Source organism: Panulirus ornatus, chromosome 55 (assembly GCF_036320965.1).
Source record: "Panulirus ornatus isolate Po-2019 chromosome 55, ASM3632096v1, whole genome shotgun sequence".
Classification (NCBI taxonomy): Eukaryota; Metazoa; Arthropoda; class Malacostraca; order Decapoda; family Palinuridae; genus Panulirus; species Panulirus ornatus.
The window spans coordinates 28698565-28719868 of NC_092278.1; the positions used below are offsets into that span (position 1 = coordinate 28698565).

The 21304-nt window shown below is 48.3% G+C and overlaps 1 protein-coding gene across 4 annotated transcripts in view; it reads left to right on the forward strand.

Moving 5' to 3' along the window:
• Positions 1 to 21304, forward strand: part of LOC139765627 (uncharacterized) — a 463254-nt gene that overhangs the window by 340395 nt on the left and 101555 nt on the right. For 3 of the 4 annotated variants that reach the window (XM_071693307.1, XM_071693309.1, XM_071693308.1), the window contains one exon: positions 1565 to 1609. The gene's annotated coding sequence lies outside the window, so the exon portion shown is untranslated. Of the gene's footprint in view, positions 1 to 1564; positions 1709 to 21304 lie in introns of those variants that run through there. The other variant, XM_071693311.1, reaches the window with a different exon arrangement.

The following is a 21304-nucleotide window of genomic DNA, read 5'->3' on the forward strand; positions in this document are numbered from 1 at the left end:
ATTACGTAAGCATTCAAGGAACATATTTGTAGGTTATTTTCTCATTTTCCACATGTTTAAGATCCGTGTCTGATTGTAGTGTCCTTGTGCCCGTGTCTGCGAGGAATGTCCGTGTGTCTGTCTGCCAGGAGTGTCCGCTTGTCTACATATGTCTGGGGTGGCCGGGTGTCTGTTATTGTCTGGATCTCCCAATCGTCCGTGTGCATTTGTTTGGTATGCATCTGTCTGTGTCTGTCGGCAGTGACCATATGTCTGTGTCTGTCGGCAGTGACCATATGTCTGTGTCTGTCGGCAGTGACCATATGTCTGTGTCTGTCGGCAGTGACCATATGTCTGTGTCTGTCGGCAGTGATAATATGTCTGTGTCTCGGCAGTGACCATATGTCTGTGTCTTTCAGCAATGACCATATGTCTGCGTTTGTTGGCGAAGACCATATGTCTGTGTCTGTCGGCAGTGACCATATGTCTGTGTCTGTCGGCAATGACCATATGTCTGTGTCTGTTGGCAGTGACCATATGTCTGTGTCTGTCTGTGTAACTCCTCCTGGAGTTGGCTGACGGATGATGGCCCGGGAAGCATCGTGCTGGGGCCCACAGACATGTGGGAGGAGTTAGTTCCTTCTGACTAGCGTTGGACTGAGTATAGATATAGACAGATAGATAGTTTGGTAGACAAAATAGATAAACAGATCTCACTGTTTGGCCACCAGTGACCTTATTCGTCCCAGGAAAGCAATCGTGCGGGCCGGGACCCCGAGGCGAGGCCGATGACCTGGGGACGTCGCTGGTCTGTAAAAAACCGTATGGCGTGGGAGGCCTAATGTTTTCCCAGGACGTACGAGGATGGACAGATTGTTAATACCTCACCAGAAACGAGCTGCAGGAGGGAGTGGACTTGCGTGGTACAGCCAGACGATGTGGTGATTGTGGTGATGGGGACGACGTGGGGGAGGCAGTGGTAAGGGGCAGGTTAGGAATCGCCCCCAGTCTGCCATGGGTAGGTAAATATGGCACCAAAAACACGCCTCCTGAAAATCAGCCACACGTGCACCAAAACATTTCACTCAGTACATCTTTCCACACTGCATCTTCTCTTTCATTTTTCAAACATTTCCCTTCCCATGTCCCGCCTCTTTCCCTCTCTGTAACCTGCCTATCACAATAAGGAAGATGATGGGGCAGTAGGAGGGGAGGGCGGGACACGACAGGACGGGAGATAAGCAGTGGTAGGGTGCGGAGGGAGGAGAGAGACGGGAGTAGGGCAGTGGGAGGGGAGGATGAGACAGGACAGGACGGGGGGAGGGTTATGGTAGGTAAGGCCGGATGGCACCCAACGGCAAGGTTTGACCTTAAACACAAGGGGGGTCACAGAGGCAACGATATGATAAAAAGAATCTGTAACATTTTCTTATAATTAATGAACAAATCTGTAACATTATCTTGTAATCGTCAACATCATCGCAATCTGTAGTGACGTCAGACTGATACATTATCACCTGTTATTGTAATCATGTGAAGTACCGCATCTTGATATGGGTCAGCACTAACACGTTGTCTACCACAGGTCCAGCTGCTGGTCGTGCAGAAGCGTCATACCCACATACTCCAGGTAAGACCCCGCCACCTACCCGTAGTGTCGCTGGCCATTTAAGACCCCGCCACCTCCACCAGCGGACTGGACGTATCTTCCTGGAGGATCCTGGAACAGGTAAGCGACCACTCTGTATCCTGGCCTGTTGGAGGCGGCCGCCCTGACCTTATAGGGCGTGCCAGCGTGCCCGGGTCCAGCCTCCTGACGGGGTGGCAACCACATGCCCGCAGCTCAGGGCTGAGGGACAGGAATGGCGAAGGTAAAACAGGAGAAAGACGGAGAATGAGAGTTATGAAAGGTAAAGTAATAATGGACGGAATAGAAGGATGACGCCTTGATGAGGGGAAGAAAGAGTTTAAGATGACATATATGACACCTCAGTGCAAGGGTGGCGCAAAGCGGCGTTCATGACAGTTATCTAAAGGATTAAGAAGTACAACTGAGGAATGGGAAGTGATGGAATAAAGGCGCTGACGAATGAGAGAGCTGAAGGGGAACAGGTTATAAGATCAGAAAAGGCAAAAGTGTCACGTAGTACAAGAGACTCTGGCGACAGGAGACAAGGGGAGGTAAGGACGTGGTAGTGTGGGACGGTGAAAGAAAAGCAGAAAGAAGGTAGCGGGAAGCAGGCCCGCTGGGGAGGAGCGGCGGAGATAAGTGGAGAAGCAGTGAACTCAGGAAGCAGACGGGCAAGGACAGATGGAGAAAGCTAAGTACGTTTGTGAAGGTTAGATATAAGAATAAAAAAGGAATGTAGCATCTGTAAAGTACGAATGAAAGGAAGAAGACTGGATAAGACGAGTGTAAAGTAGAGGGCATGTTACGTCTGCAGGAGGGTCACCAGTACCTGGTAGCATATACAAGGACGTGTCGTGAGGACCCACAAACGATATATTCCAGAAAGGGGGTTGAGTGATGTTGCCATCCAGAGCGGTGCTTCTGGTGTCTCCATTAGTCGGTAATACTCGAGGGATCTTACTCCTCTACAGGAGGGCTGCCGTTCCGAGGCACATGTCGACATACTTCACAAACACACATTTGCACGTGTTGCCACAAGAATCTGTCCCAGACAAGAACGTTAACGAACGTCGACACTGTTTCCTCGAGAGCGAAAGGGAAGATGGGATCATAACATGTTGGTCTCCGTCAGTCATGACAATGTTGGAGACGAACATAGGAGGAACAAGTGCACACAGGGACCATGTTCGTCCGGAAATTAACCTTTAAACTCTTAAATGGGCGTAACCCAGGTTGGCAGTGGACGCGTCCTATCAAGATGATGATTTGTACTCGGGCGAGATCCGAATTTATAAACCCCATTTAGGCATGTTGCCTGACTGGGGTTTGCACTGATCTTTATACTGCCTACGATCTGACTCTTTTCACATGTGGCAGAGCGGGACTTGTGTTACTCGTTCGCGTCGCCACCAGGGTCACAGCTGAAGGTCAGGAGTGAGGGAGGAAGCTGTTTACAGTACAGGTGGGCAACACGACCATAAATTTTGAAATGCCTGCTGTACTGGGCGTTTGGTAAAGCTGATGGTGCGGTCATTGTTAGCGAGAGTGACTGAGCCAGTCACTCTTACCTGAAGGAATTAAAGAGTCTGTTAAGAGGTTTTTCACACTATGCAGAAGAGTGATATAAAGAGTGTACACCTGGGAATAAAATGGTCGACAATTTTACATATCTCACCGTCGAGAGGTGAAGGCGAGTGTGTTGGTAATTTCCTGCTACACAGCAGCTGTAACTTTGATATGTGTCATTATGTATACCAAGGAACCCAGGGGTACGGTGAGGTCTGTATGTGGGAAGGTATATGTGGGCGTGCAGCAGAGAGAGAGAGAGAGAGAGAGAGAGAGAGAGAGAGAGAGAGAGAGAGAGAGAGAGAGAGAGAGAGAGAGAGAGAGAGAGAGAGAGAGAGAGAGAGACTTTATGCTTCGCCGTCTGTATTTGCCAGCTTGACTCCCTTAACGACGGGGATGTAGCCTTTTAAGCTCAGGGCAGCAGGTGTGGGTGGGCGGGACGATCACGTTAGGACACACACACACACACACACACACACACACACACACACACACACACACACACACACACACACACCGCCTGACGCATCATCCTATACAACTTTAAGAAGACGCCCACACTTATACCAGACCGAGCAGTTTCTGGCTCTTTCAGATAAGCCAAGTCACGCGTCTCTCTCTCTCTCTCTCTCTCTCTCTCTCTCTCTCTCTCTCTCTCTCTCTCTCTCTCTCTCTCTCTCTCTCTCTCTCTCTCTCTCTCTCTCTCTCTCTCTCTCTCTCTCCAGTGATCGCATAAAGACACACTGGGTCCCGCAGGTGTGGCACCCTGGCCCTCGCCTGGTTGTCGTAACACTCGCTGTACCGAGGAACAGTTGATCCAGACTTTCCACTAATCAGATCACTATCGACCACGCAAATATCCCAGGGACTGTTGAGGGCTGACCGAGACGCTCTGAACAACACGAGACGAAGAAATGAATGGTTGACGTCCTGGGTCAGGACCATGGTTGACGTCCTGGGTCAGGACCATGGTTGACGTCCTGGGTCAGGACCATGGTTGACGTCCTGGGTCAGGACCATGGTTGACGTCCTGGGTCAGTGCCATGGTTGACGTCCTGGGTCAGGACCATGGTTGACGTCCTGGGTCAGGACACGGTTGACGTCCTGGGTCAGGACCATGGTTGACGTCCTGGGTCAGGACCATGGTTGACGTCCTGGGTCAGAGCCATGGTTGACGTCCTGGGTCAGAGCCATGGTTGACGTCCTGGGTCAGTGCCATGGTTGACGTCCTGGGTCAGGACCATGGTTGACGTCCTGGGTCAGGACCATGGTTGACGTCCTGGGTCAGGACCATGGTTGACGTCCTGGGTCAGGACCATGGTTGACGTCCTGGGTCAGGACCATGGTTGACGTCCTGGGTCAGGACCATGGTTGACGTCCTGGGTCAGTGACCACGGTTGACGTCCTGGGTCAGGACCATGGTTGACGTCCTGGGTCAGGACCATGGTTGACGTCCTGGGTCAGAGCCATGGTTGACGTCCTGGGTCAGGACCATGGTTGACGTCCTGGGTCAGTGCCATGGTTGACGTCCTGGGTCAGGACCATGGTTGACGTCCTGGGTCAGGACCATGGTTGACGTCCTGGGTCAGGACCATGGTTGACGTCCTGGGTCAGGACCATGGTTGACGTCCTGGGTCAGGACCATGGTTGACGTCCTGGGTCAGGACCATGGTTGACGTCCTGGGTCAGGACCATGGTTGACGTCCTGGGTCAGGACCATGGTTGACGTCCTGGGTCAGGACCATGGTTGACGTCCTGGGTCAGGACCATGGTTGACGTCCTGGGTCAGGACCATGGTTGACGTCCTGGGTCAGGACCATGGTTGACGTCCTGGGTCAGGACCATGGTTGACGTCCTGGGTCAGGACCATGGTTGACGTCCTGGGTCAGGACCATGGTTGACGTCCTGGGTCAGGACCATGGTTGACGTCCTGGGTCAGGACCATGGTTGACGTCCTGGGTCAGTGCCATGGTTGACGTCCTGGGTCAGGACCATGGTTGACGTCCTGGGTCAGGACCATGGTTGACGTCCTGGGTCAGGACCATGGTTGACGTCCTGGGTCAGGACCATGGTTGACGTCCTGGGTCAGGACCATGGTTGACGTCCTGGGTCAGGACCATGGTTGACGTCCTGGGTCAGGACCATGGTTGACGTCCTGGGTCAGGACCATGGTTGACGTCCTGGGTCAGGACCATGGTTGACGTCCTGGGTCAGGACCATGGTTGACGTCCTGGGTCAGGACCATGGTTGACGTCCTGGGTCAGGACCATGGTTGACGTCCTGGGTCAGGACCATGGTTGACGTCCTGGGTCAGGACCATGGTTGACGTCCTGGGTCAGGACCATGGTTGACGTCCTGGGTCAGGACCATGGTTGACGTCCTGGGTCAGGACCATGGTTGACGTCCTGGGTCAGGACCATGGTTGACGTCCTGGGTCAGGACCATGGTTGACGTCCTGGGTCAGGACCATGGTTGACGTCCTGGGTCAGGACCATGGTTGACGTCCTGGGTCAGGACCATGGTTGACGTCCTGGGTCAGGACCATGGTTGACGTCCTGGGTCAGGACCATGGTTGACGTCCTGGGTCAGGACCATGGTTGACGTCCTGGGTCAGGACCATGGTTGACGTCCTGGGTCAGGACCATGGTTGACGTCCTGGGTCAGGACCATGGTTGACGTCCTGGGTCAGGACCATGGTTGACGTCCTGGGTCAGAGCCATGGTTGACGTCCTGGGTCAGGACCATGGTTGACGTCCTGGGCCAGGACCATGGTTGACGTCCTGGGTCAGGACCATGGTTGACGTCCTGGGTCAGGACCATGGTTGACGTCCTGGGCCAGAGCCACGGTAGACGTCCTGGGTCAGGACCATGGTTGACGTCCTGGGTCAGGACCATGGTTGACGTCCTAGGTCAGAGCCATGGTTGACGTCGTGGGTCAGAGCCACGGTTGACGTCCTGGGTCAGGACCATGGTTGACGTCCTGGGTCAGGACCATGGTTGACGTCCTGGGTCAGGACCATGGTTGACGTCCTGGGTCAGGACCGTGGTTGACTTCCTGGGTCAGGACCATGGTTGACGTCCTGGGTCAGGACCATGGTTGACGTCCTGGGCCAGGACCATTGTTGACGTCCTGGGCCAGGACCATGGTTGACGTCCTGGGTCAGGACCATGGTTGACGTCCTGGGTCAGGACCATGGTTGACGTCCTGGGTCAGGACCATGGTTGACGTCCTGGGTCAGGACCATGGTTGACGTCCTGGGCCAGAGCCACGGTTGACGTCCTGGGTCAGGACCATGGTTGACGTCCTGGGTCAGGACCATGGTTGACGTCCTAGGTCAGAGCCATGGTTGACGTCGTGGGTCAGAGCCACGGTTGACGTCCTGGGTCAGGACCATGGTTGACGTCCTGGGTCAGGACCATGGTTGACGTCCTGGGTCAGGACCATGGTTGACGTCCTGGGTCAGGACCATGGTTGACGTCCTGGGTCAGGACCATGGTTGACGTCCTGGGTCAGGACCATGGTTGACGTCCTGGGTCAGGACCGTGGTTGACTTCCTGGGTCAGGACCATGGTTGACGTCCTGGGTCAGGACCATGGTTGACGTCCTGGGCCAGGACCATGGTTGACGTCCTGGGTCAGGACCATGATTGACGTCCTGGGTCAGGACCATGGTTGACGTCCTGGGTCAGAGCCATGGTTGACGTCCTGGGTCAGGACCATGGTTGACGTCCTGGGTCAGGACCATGGTTGACGTCCTGGGTCAGGACCATTGTTGACGTCCTGGGTCAGGACCATGGTTGACGTCCTGGGTCAGAGCCATGGTTGACGTCCTGGGTCAGGACCATGGTTGACGTCCTGGGTCAGTGACACGGTTGACGTCCTGAGATAGTGCCACGGTTGACGTATGAAGTGGATTCAGTGTAAATCATATGTATACAATAATGACTGATTCAGCGTTTGATAGTCAGATAGTTTCAAGAATATGACGCATCTTGAATAGCTTGTCTCTGGATCACCTCCATTGCCTGTAATTACCAATTACTTCGAAACGACTTGTCCTTTTCAAGGAGCAAAGCTTTTCATAGCACAAGGTGTGTACCTGGATCCGTGTGGCCACTCCACCACTGAGCTAAGAGAAGGCATGACTGATTTCCAATTTCTATGACAAGCCACAGAAAATTCCACCTCGTTATGAACGCGTGGCGAGGTAGGGCGACATTGCAGCTGTAAACAATCACCCAAAAAACTTCTCGTTGTTAAGATGAGGCCCCAGTATGAGGGGGACTTAGTAATTCGGCCTGTGTGGTGCAGCGGTTAGCATTGCTGAACATGTTGCATCCACGGGCCGACGCTCGGGTTCAAGCGAACAGGTTCGAATCCTGATTGCAGCAGTCGGTCCACAGTCAACCCAACTGTTCATCCTCCCCTAGGGTTGGTCGATAAAATGGGTACCAATCGTAACAATTCTTTTAATTTTTTCTCCTCAGATAAAATGGAAAGGTAAATTTCTTCTTCTTCTTCTTCTTCTTCTTCTTCTTCTTCTTCTTCTTCTTCTTCTTCTTCGCTCCCCTTGAGAAGACAGACCCATGCTTGAGATATTTAAGTTGCGAGATCGTTTTTAATTCTGCAGGTGTTAAACGTGACCCGAAATGAATCAAAGGCATGAAAGTCCATTATTAAACTCTTTACTCTATGCCTTACTGTAAGCTGAATCCGTCGGTCTGCTTGGTATGTGTCCGTAAGATGGGTGGAGTAAAGTAGTACAATATTCATCCCAAGATGACACATGATAAACAGCTGGTAACATCCACAGGATGAGACGTTATACTCGAGTGCGTAATGTCTTCTCCCTACAAGTGCAGGTGTCACATTGTGGCCAACGGGAATAACATTAGAAAAACAGGTCAGGTATTTCTTGGTCTCTTCCTGTCCTCCCGCTTCCGTTGATACTTAAAGCGCAGGAGCTGCGGCCGCTGATGTTTATGGTGGTCTTGACGTGTGAGGAAGTGCTTTAGTGTCGTTCCCTGGCTTGATGTAGCACCGTATCGGCCAGGGGCGCTCGCTTTGCACCGACGCCGTCCACCCACACATCACTGGTTGATGTTTCGCTTCGGTACAACAAGATAACAATGGTATTTGGCGACTTCACGCAGCTCGTTTTTTTTTTTTATGTTTTTTTCATTTTCCTGATATTTCTTTAATCTATATTTATTTTTCTCTCGTCCTGTGACTCAACTGTTCTCTATACTTAAATTCAGTTGGCCTAGAAAGACATTTCTCCCTGAGCATAGAGAGTAGGTTCGTTCCGCCGTTCAGTGGTGGTGTGTGTGGGGGTTTACACCGCATCATGAGATCTTAGTGGCAGAGGATAGTGTCGGAGTGGTGCATGACGCTCGTTTCCAAACACTGCAGGTGGAATTCGAGCTAGAATTTTAGTATATGTTTGGGAGGCAGAAATCCACCCTCCCTAGAAGGTTTCTCGTAGCCCAGGTGGTGGAGCATGGGGCCAGTCTGTCCCTCCGTCCCTGCTGGGTTCCCCAGGGCCCAGGTTGTGGAGCATGTGGCCAATCTGTCCCTCTGCTCCTGCTGGGTTCCGCTATCTGAGCGCAGATAGCGGAGCATCTAGGGTTCTGCAGCCGGTCTGTCGCTAGAATCACTGTAAAAATCATTGCTGTTTTGTGTGTCAGGTGAACATTGTACAGCAGGTTTCTCAGGTTGTCTGGGTTGTGTCCTTACAAGTGATTCGTCTCTGTCTAGTTCATATCGAGCGGCTAAGACCTTCAGCTTAGCTGCCGAGTCCTTTAATGAAGTCGAGTTCTTTGGTTCAGCTCTTTGTCGTTTTATGTAACTTTTAATTTTCTTATGTAACTTTTTTTCTTTTATTTCAATCATTTGTTGAATCCTTTTACACAGCCGGTCAGTCCTGAGTTCTTAAATATAGCTGTTAATTCCGATCGGATACAGATGCCTCATAACGTTAAGAACACTGGCATTTATGTACTTCTGTGGACTGGTCGTCAGCTGTGTTGGAGCCCTCATTATGTAAGGAAGGGACGGGTCATGCTCAAAGTGTTGACTTCCTCCGCCAGTCCCTAAACACTTTCTCTTTAGAGTTAGATTCCATTTATAACTACCACCACCACTACGACAGCGATATCAAGACGGCTACACGGGTTCAGATCCTCCTCGTGCATTATACCAAAGTGAACAATTTGTTATGCCGATTGTTGGGGTGGATAGAAACGTGTAGCGCATACGGAAGCAAGCGGGTGATTTTACTGGCGAGCAGGGATGGATGATTGAAGCATATGCGGGGGTGGATGGAGGTACCTGACCCGCATGCGACAGAGGGATTATGAGCACCAACCATCCTCACTTGTTATTGTCTAGCGTTCAGTATACCTCCCTGGGGATCATACATGGTGGTGGTATCTCTGGTGTATGTTTCTGTCGGTGCCGTTCATTATGCCCCATGGGGTCATGTGGTGTACCTCATTTGGTAGAGCCCCATGAGTTTAATCTTCATTACGAGGCTACTTTGTTTAGAGCACGTTGCTGTATACAGAGGGATCTCGGTGTTTCTAGATACAATTTACATCTTAAAAATGTAAACCCTCCAAGACATCACAGGAGTTGCGTATACCACATGGGTTCCATACACCTGATTAACTGACAACAGATGTCAATGGACTCCGTGAGTGAAAAGTCCCCTTTGGTAAGGCTATATCACTTGGGGTACAATCTCGTCAAAGACCTTCTCACTCCAAAGGAGTCCACATTCCCTGTTACTGTAGGTAGCGCAGCCTCGGCTGCAAAAGCCTTTAGAACTAAGAGATGCTGGGTCACAACAGGACCCTTTCTTAGTAAGGGGTCCTGCATAACACCAGACCTCAACAATGTTGTATACGTTTATAGTGACGGACGTGGCACAGGCAAAACATGCCCCAATCAAGGCCATCTTTGTTGTGAGGTAAAAAGGAAATTCATAATGGCTCCGCAGGTGTTTGTAGACCTGACTCTTGAAGGAAGGAAGGTTGTATGAAGAAGAAAAGCCGAAAGAACGAAGAGAATTTCACAGCTTCGCTGGTTGGGGGAAGTATGAGGCGCCATAACAGCCAGTCCTCAAGTGGCCTTACTCCACACAGACACTGTGGGTGCAGCAGTCAAACGCATGCCACGACTCTGAATCTTGCATGTTCTTTTTCATCGAAAGCGAACAGCAAAGTTACTACATGACACGTCCATGAATGAACTGCTCGGTGACAACTGTCATACTGACTGTTGAATGAAATTTTTAAAGCAAATGAAATTTCATCATAAATTTGAACGATATATATATATATATATATATATATATATATATATATATATATATATATATATATATATATATATATATATATATATATATTCATCTATCTAATTATCTAAATAGATTGAACCAGGGCATGTGAAGCGTCCGGGGTAAACTATGGAAAGTCTTGTGGGGCCTGGATGTGGAAAGGGAGCTGTGGTTTCGAGGGTGTTTTGAAATGGTTTGGGCACATGGAGAGAATGAGTGAGGAAAGATTGACGAAGAGGATTTATGTGTCGGAGGTGGAGGGAACGAGGAGAAGTGGGAGACCAAATTGGAGGTGGAAAGATGGAGTGAAAAAGAGTTTGAGTGATCGGGGCCTGAACATGCAGGAGGGTGAAAGGCGGGCAAGGAATAGAGTGAACTGGATCGATGTGGTGTACCGGGGTCGACGTGCTGTCAATGGATTGAATCAGGGCATGTGAAGCGTCTGGGGTAAACCATGGAAAGTTCTGTGAGGCATTATGGTTTCGGGCATTATTGCATGACAGCTAGAGACTGAGTGTGAACGAATGGGGCCTTTGTTGTCTTTTCCTAGCGCTACCTCACACACAGGAGGGGGGAGGGGGATGTTATTCCATGTGTGGCGAGGTGGCGATGGAAATGAATAAAGGCAAACAGTGTGAATTGTGTGCATGTGTATATATGTATATGTCTGTGTGTGTATATATATGTGTACATTGAGATGTATGGGTATGTATATACATGTGTATGGGGGTAGGTTGGGCCATTTCTTTCGTCTGTTTCCTTGCGCTACCTCGCAAACGCGGGAGACAGCGACAAAGCAAAATGAATAATAAAAATAAATAAATATATATATATATATATATATATATATATATATATATATATATATATATATATATATATATATATATATATATATATTTGTTTATGGATGGTGTTGTTAGGGAGGTGAATGCAAGAGTTTTGGAAAGAGGGGCAAGTATGAAGTCTGTTGTGGATGAGAGAGCTTGGGAAGTGAGTCAGTTGTTGTTCGCTGATGATACAGCGCTGGTGGCTGATTCATGTGAGAAACTGCAGAAGCTGGTGACTGAGTTTGGTAAAGTGTGTGAAAGAAGAAAGTTAAGAGTAAATGTGAATAAGAGCAAGGTTATTAGGTACAGTAGGGTTGAGGGTCAAGTCAATTGGGAGGTAAGTTTGAATGGAGAAAAACTGGAGGAAGTAAAGTGTTTTAGATATCTGGGAGTGGATCTGGCAGCGGATGGAACCATGGAAGCGGAAGTGAATCATAGGGTGGGGGAGGGGGCGAAAATCCTGGGAGCCTTGAAGAATGTGTGGAAGTCGAGAACATTATCTCGGAAAGCAAAAATGGGTATGTTTGAAGGAATAGTGGTTCCAACAATGTTGTATGGTTGCGAGGCGTGGGCTATGGATAGAGTTGTGCGCAGGAGGGTGGATGTGCTGGAAATGAGATGTTTGAGGACAATGTGTGGTCTGAGGTGGTTTGATCGAGTAAGTAATGTAAGGGTAAGAGAGATGTGTGGAAATAAAAAGAGCATGGTTGAGAGAGCAGAAGAGGGTATTTTGAAATGGTTTGGGCACATGGAGAGAATGAGTGAGGAAAGATTGACCAAGAGGATATATGTGTCGGAGGTGGAGGGAACGAGGAGAAGTGGGAGACCAAATTGGAGATGGAAAGATGGAGTGAAAAAGATTTTGAGTGATCGGGGCCTGAACATGCAGGAGGGTGAAAGGCGGGCAAGGAATAGAGTAAATTGGATCGATGTGGTGTACCGGGGTTGACGTGCTGTCAGTGGATTGAATCAAGGCATGTGAAGCGTCTGGGGTAAACCATGGAAAGCTGTGTGGGGCCTGGATGTGGAAAGGGAGCTGTGGTTTCGGGCATTATTGCATGACAGCTAGAGACTGAGTGTGAACGAATGAGGCCTTTGTTGTCTTTTCCTAGCGCTACCCCGCACACATGAGGGGGGAGGGGGATGGTATTCCATGTGTGGCGAGGTGGCGATGGAAATGAATAAAGGCAGACAGTGTGAATTGTGTGCATGGGTATATATGTATGTGTCTGTGTGTGTGTATATATGTGTGTACATTGAGATGTATAGGTATGTATATTTGCGTGTGTGGACGTGTGTGTATATACATGTGTATGGGGGTGGGTTGGGCCATTTCTTTCGTCTGTTTCCTTGCGCTACCTCGCAAAAGCGGGAGACAGCGACAAAGTAAAATATAATGATATATATATATATATATCCCTAGGGATAGGGGATTAAGAGTACTTTCCACGTATTCCCTGCGTGTCGTAGAAGGCGACTAAAAGGGGAGGGAGCGGGGGGCTGGAAATCCTCCCCTCTCGGTTTTTTTTTAATTTTCCAAAAGAAGGAACAGAGAATTGGGCCAGGTGAGGGTATTCCCTCAAAGGCCCAGTCCTCTGTTCTTAACGCTACCTCGCTAATGCGGGAAATGGCGAATAGTTTGAAAGAAAGAAAATATATATATATATATATATATATATATATATATATATATATATATATATATCCTAACTTAAGCCAGGTGCCCTTTTTATCTACCAATCCCTAAAGTTGGATGAACTGTGGACTGTGGACCAACTGTCGACTGTGGACCAACTGCCACAGACAGGATTCGAACCTACGCCATCGACCATGGGTGGCTCGTAAATGTGTTACGCTACACCACGTCACGGCCAGCATGTCCTACAGGCGTGACAGGCCTGTCAGTAATTCGCTAAAGATGTTATTAACGCCGCCAGCAACACAAACGTGTCACAGTGAAACATAATAATTGAAAAATTTAAACCAAAAGGAAATGCGTTTGCATACATTTGCCAACAGTGAATTGAGATAACTCACAAAAAAACATGAATTGATAAACAAAGAAAAGTTAATGTATGACAGGAAAATCCCCTTAACTGGCTATCTCTGAGGTACATTTTTCATTGTTTCAGAAGGTACGGGAGGCGTAAGCCACCACAAAAAAACGGGTTGATCAACTGGTCTAGGTTTTTTTCTTTCTTTCGTTATCCTTATATTATCATTTTCCATCTATTTTCAATTATGAAATAGAGAAATGAGGTGGAAATCGTGATTTCTATATTTCCAAGGATTTCTGTTTCCCGGAAGCTTGGGGGTCGATCGCTTGTGTGTGTGTGTGTGTGTGTGTGTGTGTGTGTGTGTGTGTGTGTGTGTGGAGGGGGGTTGGAGGCCTCGCTATCGTGAGGGAATACCGTGTGTGGGCCAGACACACGTCTGGTGCTGCTGCTGAATGTCGGGCAGCACTTCCCCCTCCTCCTCCTGACCCCGAGGTTGACACGCCGCTCCTCATCCCGGCTGACACTTTCCTCATCCCGGCTGACACTTTCCTCATCCCGGCTGACACTTTCCCTCCTTTGTGTGTAATACCTGTTGACCGCCAGCTGACGTCACGGATATGACACGTCGCCATTGTTCATCATCCGCTGACGTCATGAACGAGATTTTCGCCCCCACCATACTCCTGACGACATGATGACGTCACAGCTGACACTCATATGTCTACCGCTGACTTTCTGCTGATAGTGCCACTGCCGTACTCCTGCCCACCAAACCCTTCCCATAACCCCCTTCCCTCCCTTCCCCCTAACCTCCCTTACTCCTTCCCACCCTCTCCCCCTCCATTCCTTCTTCTCTTCCTCCTCCCCTCCCCTACTTCTCCCCTCCCCTCTCCCACTTCCCCCTCCCTCCGTCCCCTCTGTGGTGGTGTCCCCTCGCGCCTCCCTCTGGCCCGACTCTCCTCTGTCTGCCTCCCTCAGTGTACTCCGTCTCACTCTCTGTGTCACAATCCGTCACCTTCTGTGTCACAATCCGTCACCTTCTGTGTCACAATCCGTCACCTTCTGTGTCACAATCCGTCACCTTCTGTATCACAGTCCGTCACCCTCTGTATCACAGTCCGTCACCTTCTGTATCACAGTCCGTCACCTTCTGTATCACAGTCCGTCACCTTCTGTATCACAGTCCGTCACCTTCTGTATCACAGTCCGTCACCCTCTGTCACAGCCTGTCACCCTCTGTGTCACAGTCCGTCACCCTCTGTGTCACAGTCCGTCACCCTCTGGGTCAGAGTCTGTCACCCTTTGTGTCACAGTCCGTCACCCTCTGGGTCAGAGTCTGTCACCCTCTGTGTCACAGCCTGTCACCCTCTGTGTCACAGTCCGTCACCCTCTGTGTCACAGTCTGTCACCCTCTGTGTCACAGTCCGTCACCCTCTGTGTCACAGCCTGTCACCCTCTGTGTCACAGTCCGTCACCCTCTGTGTCACAGTCTGTCACCCTCTGTTTTGCAATCTGTCACCCTCTGTGTCACAGTCCGTCACCCTCTGTGTCACAGTCCGTCACCCTCTGTGTCACAGTCTGTCACCCTCTGTGTCGTAGTGAGGGCTACAAAGTAGACCAGCACTTCAGTGGCTCTCGAGTTTTATTCCTTTAGTCCAGGTAGTTGCCTCTTTTCCTCCTGCCTCACCCACACGTGGGCTGCTGGCATTTCGTACACACACACACACACACACACACGGTGCAGTCTCTCCACCTCACACATGGCAGCATGTAACTCAACGTTTCGTTTTTCGTGACTAGATTTTCCTGCGCTACGTTCAGCCGTGCCATTTGGCAAGATGTCGTAAGCAGGTCACAGCTTCACGCTGTCACTGTCCCCATCACTGCTGGCTCATACAGGGACAATTGAATGTGACCGAAGAATTTTTTCTTTTCTAAACTGGAAAACCATTATGTATCGTCTTCTTTTGCCTCCTCCTCCTCCTCCTCCTCTTCCTCCTTGCTCCCTGCAAAGTGAGTCTCTCCTCACTCATCCTCTCCATATGTCCACGACATTTCAGCACATTCTTTTCAGCTCTTTCATTCATACTCACCCTCCTACCACAGTCTTCTCTTATTCTATCAATTCTTATTGATCAATTCTCTTCACGCCCGATACTGTCCTCAAGCATTTCATTTCCAACAATCACATCAACATCTTCCGTATTACAACGACGCTGGGAGAACTATACAATCAAACATAACCACCCGCCCCCTCACACACACACACACACACACACACACACACACACACACACACACACACACACACACACACACACACACACTGGGTGACCTCTTTTTGCACAAACTGCTCAATGTACCTAGGGCCTTAACACCCCCCCCCCCCCCTCCCACCTACCCTTCGGCTTATTTCAGATCCCGTGGTTCCATCCGCTGCCATGTCCATTCCTAGTCATCTGAGATACTCCAATCCTTCAGGATTTCTCCAGTCAAACTCACACTTCAACCAACCTGTCTCTCTTCCTTGAGAAACTTGATAACCTTACTTTTATTCGCATTAACTCTCAACTTTCCCTCTCACACTCTCACCCAAAGTCAGACACCAGCTTCTGCGCTTCCTCACTCGAGTCTGCCACCAGAGCCGTGTTATCAGCAAACATCAACTAACTCACCTACCAGACACCCCTTCCCCCATCCCCCACCCCAAAGCCAACATACTGCCAACCCGCCCCATTCTCCTAAACCCTTGCATTTACTTCTCTTGTCAGCCATCACTTACCCTTTCCGCAGACCCACCTTACCCTAGAACCATTTACCTTGATCCTTTCCAACCCACACACTAGCCTTACTCTTTTAACAAGAGTTCCTCACTGCTTCTAGTTCCTTTCGTCCCACAGCATATATTCGTAACACCTCCCACAAAGCACTTCTTATCTCTATCATATGCTTTTTACGGACCCATAAATACATATCCTTCTCATTCTTTAAGTACTTATCACATATTTTTCATAGAAAACACCTGATCCTTACATCTTCTGCTGTGCCTGAAGGCTCATTGTTCCTCTCATCTGATGCTTTGTGCATGCTACCACCCTCTCAATCACCACTCACATGCAACTTACCTCTGTCATTCGAACTGTACTTTGTACAAAGGTACTGTAAGGACATTCTGCCAATCCTCAAGCACCTCATCGTGATCCATATATACAATGATATCCACACTATCCAATCAACAACAATGTCATCCTTTTCTTGAGAAAGTCAACTGCAATCCCATCCACTCCAGCCATGTGCCACTCTTTATCTTACACAAGGCTTTCACGACCTCCTCTTGTCTCAGCAAACTACTTTTTATGACTCGATCGCTTCGTTTACCTTTACGTTCCAAACACTCCACATCCGCCACCGTATCAGCTAACACATTCAACAGTCTTTCAAAATACTCAATCTCCTGTTAATTTTTCCGTGCCTCTTACCACTTCACCATCTGCTTCTTTTACAAGTGTTTCCATTTGTTCTCACGCTATTCACCTCCTTCCAAAATATATCCTTACTCTCCCTGAAGTCTACCGATACAATCACCCCAACTCATAATTTCCCTGTCTTTTTAACCCCTACACCTTCCTCTTGACCTCCTGCCGTCTCCTTTTGTTCTTCTCCCAATCAATCACTTGGACTCCTTCCCTACGCGTGACGACCATACATCTTTCTTTTTTCTTTCACTGACAGTTTAATTTCTTCATCCCTCTATTCATTACCCTTTCTCTGCCAAATCCCCTGGTATCATTCACCCTCACCTCTTCCCTTTCTTCCCCCAATCTCTCCTGATACCTCATCTTTTCCAAGCTCGCTCACTTTCGCCACCCTCCTCCCGCCCATATCATTCCCTCTTTTCCTAATGCTTCAACAAACTTTCACCCTCGCCTTTCCCATGAAGTGATCAGACATCGTACCAGCCGCCCCTCTCAGCACATTTACATCCAAAGGTCTCTAGCACGCCGGTCATCTTTAACCCCACCCACCCACATATACTTCTGTATGTCCCTCGTTTTAAACCAAGTATCCTCAGTAGCCAGTTCTTTTTCAGCATTTTGGTTTACAATGGGTACCCCTTGCCTTCCAAGTATAACCTCAACCGTCACTTTATCCACTCTTGCATTCAAATCATCCATCAGTAAAGCTCGATCTCTTTATATCAAATTTGCGAAACCCACTCACTCAGCACCTCTCTAAACACTCGCTTCTCTTCCTCACTCCTCTCACTATCAGGTGCGTAAATACTAGCAATCACCTACTTCTCATAATCCACTTTCATTTTCACCCATATTAGTCTGGGTCTCACTTTCATTCTTTCTTTCACATATTCCCACAACTCCTGCTTGATCAGCATTGCTACCCCTTCCTTCGCTCTCGCCCTCACATTAACCCTAGACTTTACTCGAGGGGCAAACCTTAACTAATCTTTTTCCCTAACTCTTGAGCTTACATTCACTCAGAGCCAGAACATCCAGGTTCCTGTATCCAAACACATCATCAAAACATACTAGTAACATGCACTCACATTCAGACACCCCAGCCCGAGCCTTAGAGGAGGTCATGACCATTCTCCGCTCGGTTTTTCCTTCTGTACCATCTTCTAAAAATTTAGATACAATGAATAATAAGAACACCACATAAAAAGAGAAACCATCTACGTCAACTCATTCGTAAGCATATAAGGTCCACTCGCTCACAGACATATAAGGTACACTTGTACACACACATATAAGGTATACTTACATACAGACATATAAGATACACATGCACACAATAGACGTATAAGATACACAAGCACACAACAGACATATAAGATACACATGCATACAGTCATATAAGATACACATGCACACAGTCATAAAAGGTATACACATGCACACAGTCATATAAGGTACACATGTACACACTCATTTAAGGTACCCATGCACACAGTCATATAAGGACACATGCACACAGTCATATAAGGTACACATGCACATAGTCATATAAGGTACACACATGCACACAGTCATATAAGGTACACATGCACATAGTCATATAAGGTACACATGCACACTGTAATACAAGGTACACATGCACACAGTCATATAAGGTACACATGCACATAGTCATATAAGGTACACACATGCACACAGTAATACAAGGTACACATGCACACAGTCATATAAGGTACACATGCACACAGTCATATAAGGTACACATGCACACAGTCATATAAGGTACACATGCACACAGTCATGTAAGGTACACATACACACAGTAATATGAGGTACACATGCACACAGTCATATAAGGTACACATGCACACAATCATATGAGGTACACATGCACACAGTCATATGAGGTACACATGAACACAGTCATATGAGGTACACATGCACACAGTCATATGAGGTACACATGAACACAGTCATATGAGGTACACATGCACACAGTCATATGAGGTATACTCGCAAACAGACCTTTAAGATAAACTGGCACACAGACGTATGAGGAACATTTAATCACAGTGAGACACATTAAGTACACTCGCTCACAGACGCGATTATCTTCAAGATGTAGTTGATGGTTGAAGTTTGAACTACACCGTTACACAATGTTTGTCACTGTAAGACAGTAACCAGCCTAGAAGTTTCATTAGTAATTCACACTAAAAGATACATTTTCACCTCCCCTAAAAGCTGGATACGAAGTTACCGATCGATCATATACTAACACCAGCTGAACACATATTTAAAGAAGCAGAAAGAAGTAAGAGAGAAGGTCCGGAGGAGGGTTACAAAAATGATACCAAAATTCGAATTATCAGTCACAGAGGAAGACTAGAGGCCTTATACTTGCCTACTACGGACGAGAGAAGAGTAAGGGATAATTTGAGATCAACTTTTAAGTTTGATGATGTGGAGTGTGAACAGTCCCCTCGCTACATACAAAGCCACCACAGGCCATGACAAGAAAGTAAGCGAGCAAGTTACTGGACAGGATGAATATATAATGACAACTTCCAGAGTAGTGGATGAGGGGTATACGTGGCGACTGCTGACGGTACACGAAAGTTTAAAAAGTTATACGATGGTAAAGTTCAAGAGGTGGGAAGCCACGCGTGTCGGCCCGCCTCCCCCGTGCTGAACAAGTAGGTGACTCTGAGTACCTTAAGTACACTCGCGCTAGTTTGTACAGGCCTCTGGTGTTTGCTCAAAGTAACTTCATGTTTTGTTTTTACTGACTGGAACTATCTGTTTGGTCTGAGGGCCTTGTAAAACTGTTCTCGTCATGGCAGGAAGAAACTGGGAATTTTCTAATTACAGAGGATAAAGAAAGAGTATGTCAGGAGGTGAGTTACGCCTCTGTACCAGAGGGAATGGTCACGTGGCATACTTAAGGAAGGAAAGTGTGTTTGAGGGACGGGAAAACTGGGGCTCGAGTTACGACAGTCGAGAGGTGGTGGTGGTGGTGGAGGGGGTAAGGAGGGGGGAGGGGTAGATGGGGAAGTACTGAGAGGAGGAGGAGGAGGTGGTGCCAGGAAGTCCCACAGCAGGATGGAGGTGGTGGGAGAGAGAGAGAGAGAGAGAGAGAGAGAGAGAGAGAGAGAGAGAGAGAGAGAGAGAGAGAGAGAGAGAGAGAGAGAGAGTATATGTGTGTGTGTGTGTGTGTGTGGGTGGAGGGGTATGGAGGGACGGGAGGAAGTGATGCCGCGGTCTGATGACGACGACGGATAGTGTTGTTCATGCAGCGTAGGAGAGGTGGTGGGTGTGGTCAGCTCGAAGGATATAGAAGGGTGTAGGAAGGGAGGACTGAGGGGGACGGTGGGAGGGAGGGTTATCGTGGGAGGGATAGAGGATATGCCGTTCTAGCAGCTAGCGGTTACACCTCGAGCCACCCTCGGTGAGGCTGTTACCCCCATCAGTGGACGGTAAGGGGTACAAGTCTCATCCATGGTACTTCCTGCGTCAAAGGAGTCCATCATTTCCCTGCTACTGCTTATAGGGCAACCTCGAAGCTGCAGGACCATCTGGAAAGAGGTCATGGGGTAACTATGACTAAATGAATGTATCTATCTATTTGTGATATATATATATATATATATATATATATATATATATATATATATATATATATATATATATATATATATATATATATCCCTGGGGATAGGGGATTAAGAATACTTCCCACGTATTCCCTGCGTGTCGTAGAAGGCGACTAAAAGGGGAGGGAGCGGGGGGCTGGAAATCCTCCCCTCTCGGATTTTTTTTAATTTTCCAAAAGAAGGAACAGAGAATTGGGCCAGGTGAGGGTATTCCCTCAAAGGCCCAGTCCTCTGTTCTTAACGCTACCTCGCTAATGCGGGAAATGGCGAATAGTTTGAAAAAAAACAAAAAAAAAAAAATATATATATATATATATATATAAAAATGTGTGGAAGTCGAGAACATTATCTCGGAAAGCGAAAATGGGTATGTTTGAGGGAATAGTGGTTCCAACAATGTTGTATGGTTGCGAGGCGTGGGCTATGGATAGAGATGTGCGCAGGAGGATGGATGTGCTGGAAATGAGATGTTTGAGGACAATGTGTGGTGTGAGGTGGTTTGATCGAGTAAGTAACGTAAGGGTAAGAGAGATGTGTGGAAATAAAAAGAGCGTGGTTGAGAGAGCAGAAGAGGGTGTTTTGAAATGGTTTGGGCACATGGAGAGAATGAGTGAGGAGAGATTGACCAAGAGGATATATGTGTCGGAGGTGGAGGGAACGAGGAGAAGAGGGAGACCAAATTGGAGGTGGAAGGATGGAGTGAAAAGGATTTTGTGTGATCGGGGCCTGAACATGCAGGAGGGTGAAAGGAGGGCAAGGAATAGAGTGAATTGGAGTCATGTGGTATACAGGGGCTGACGTGCTGTCAGTGGATTGAATCAAGGCATGTGA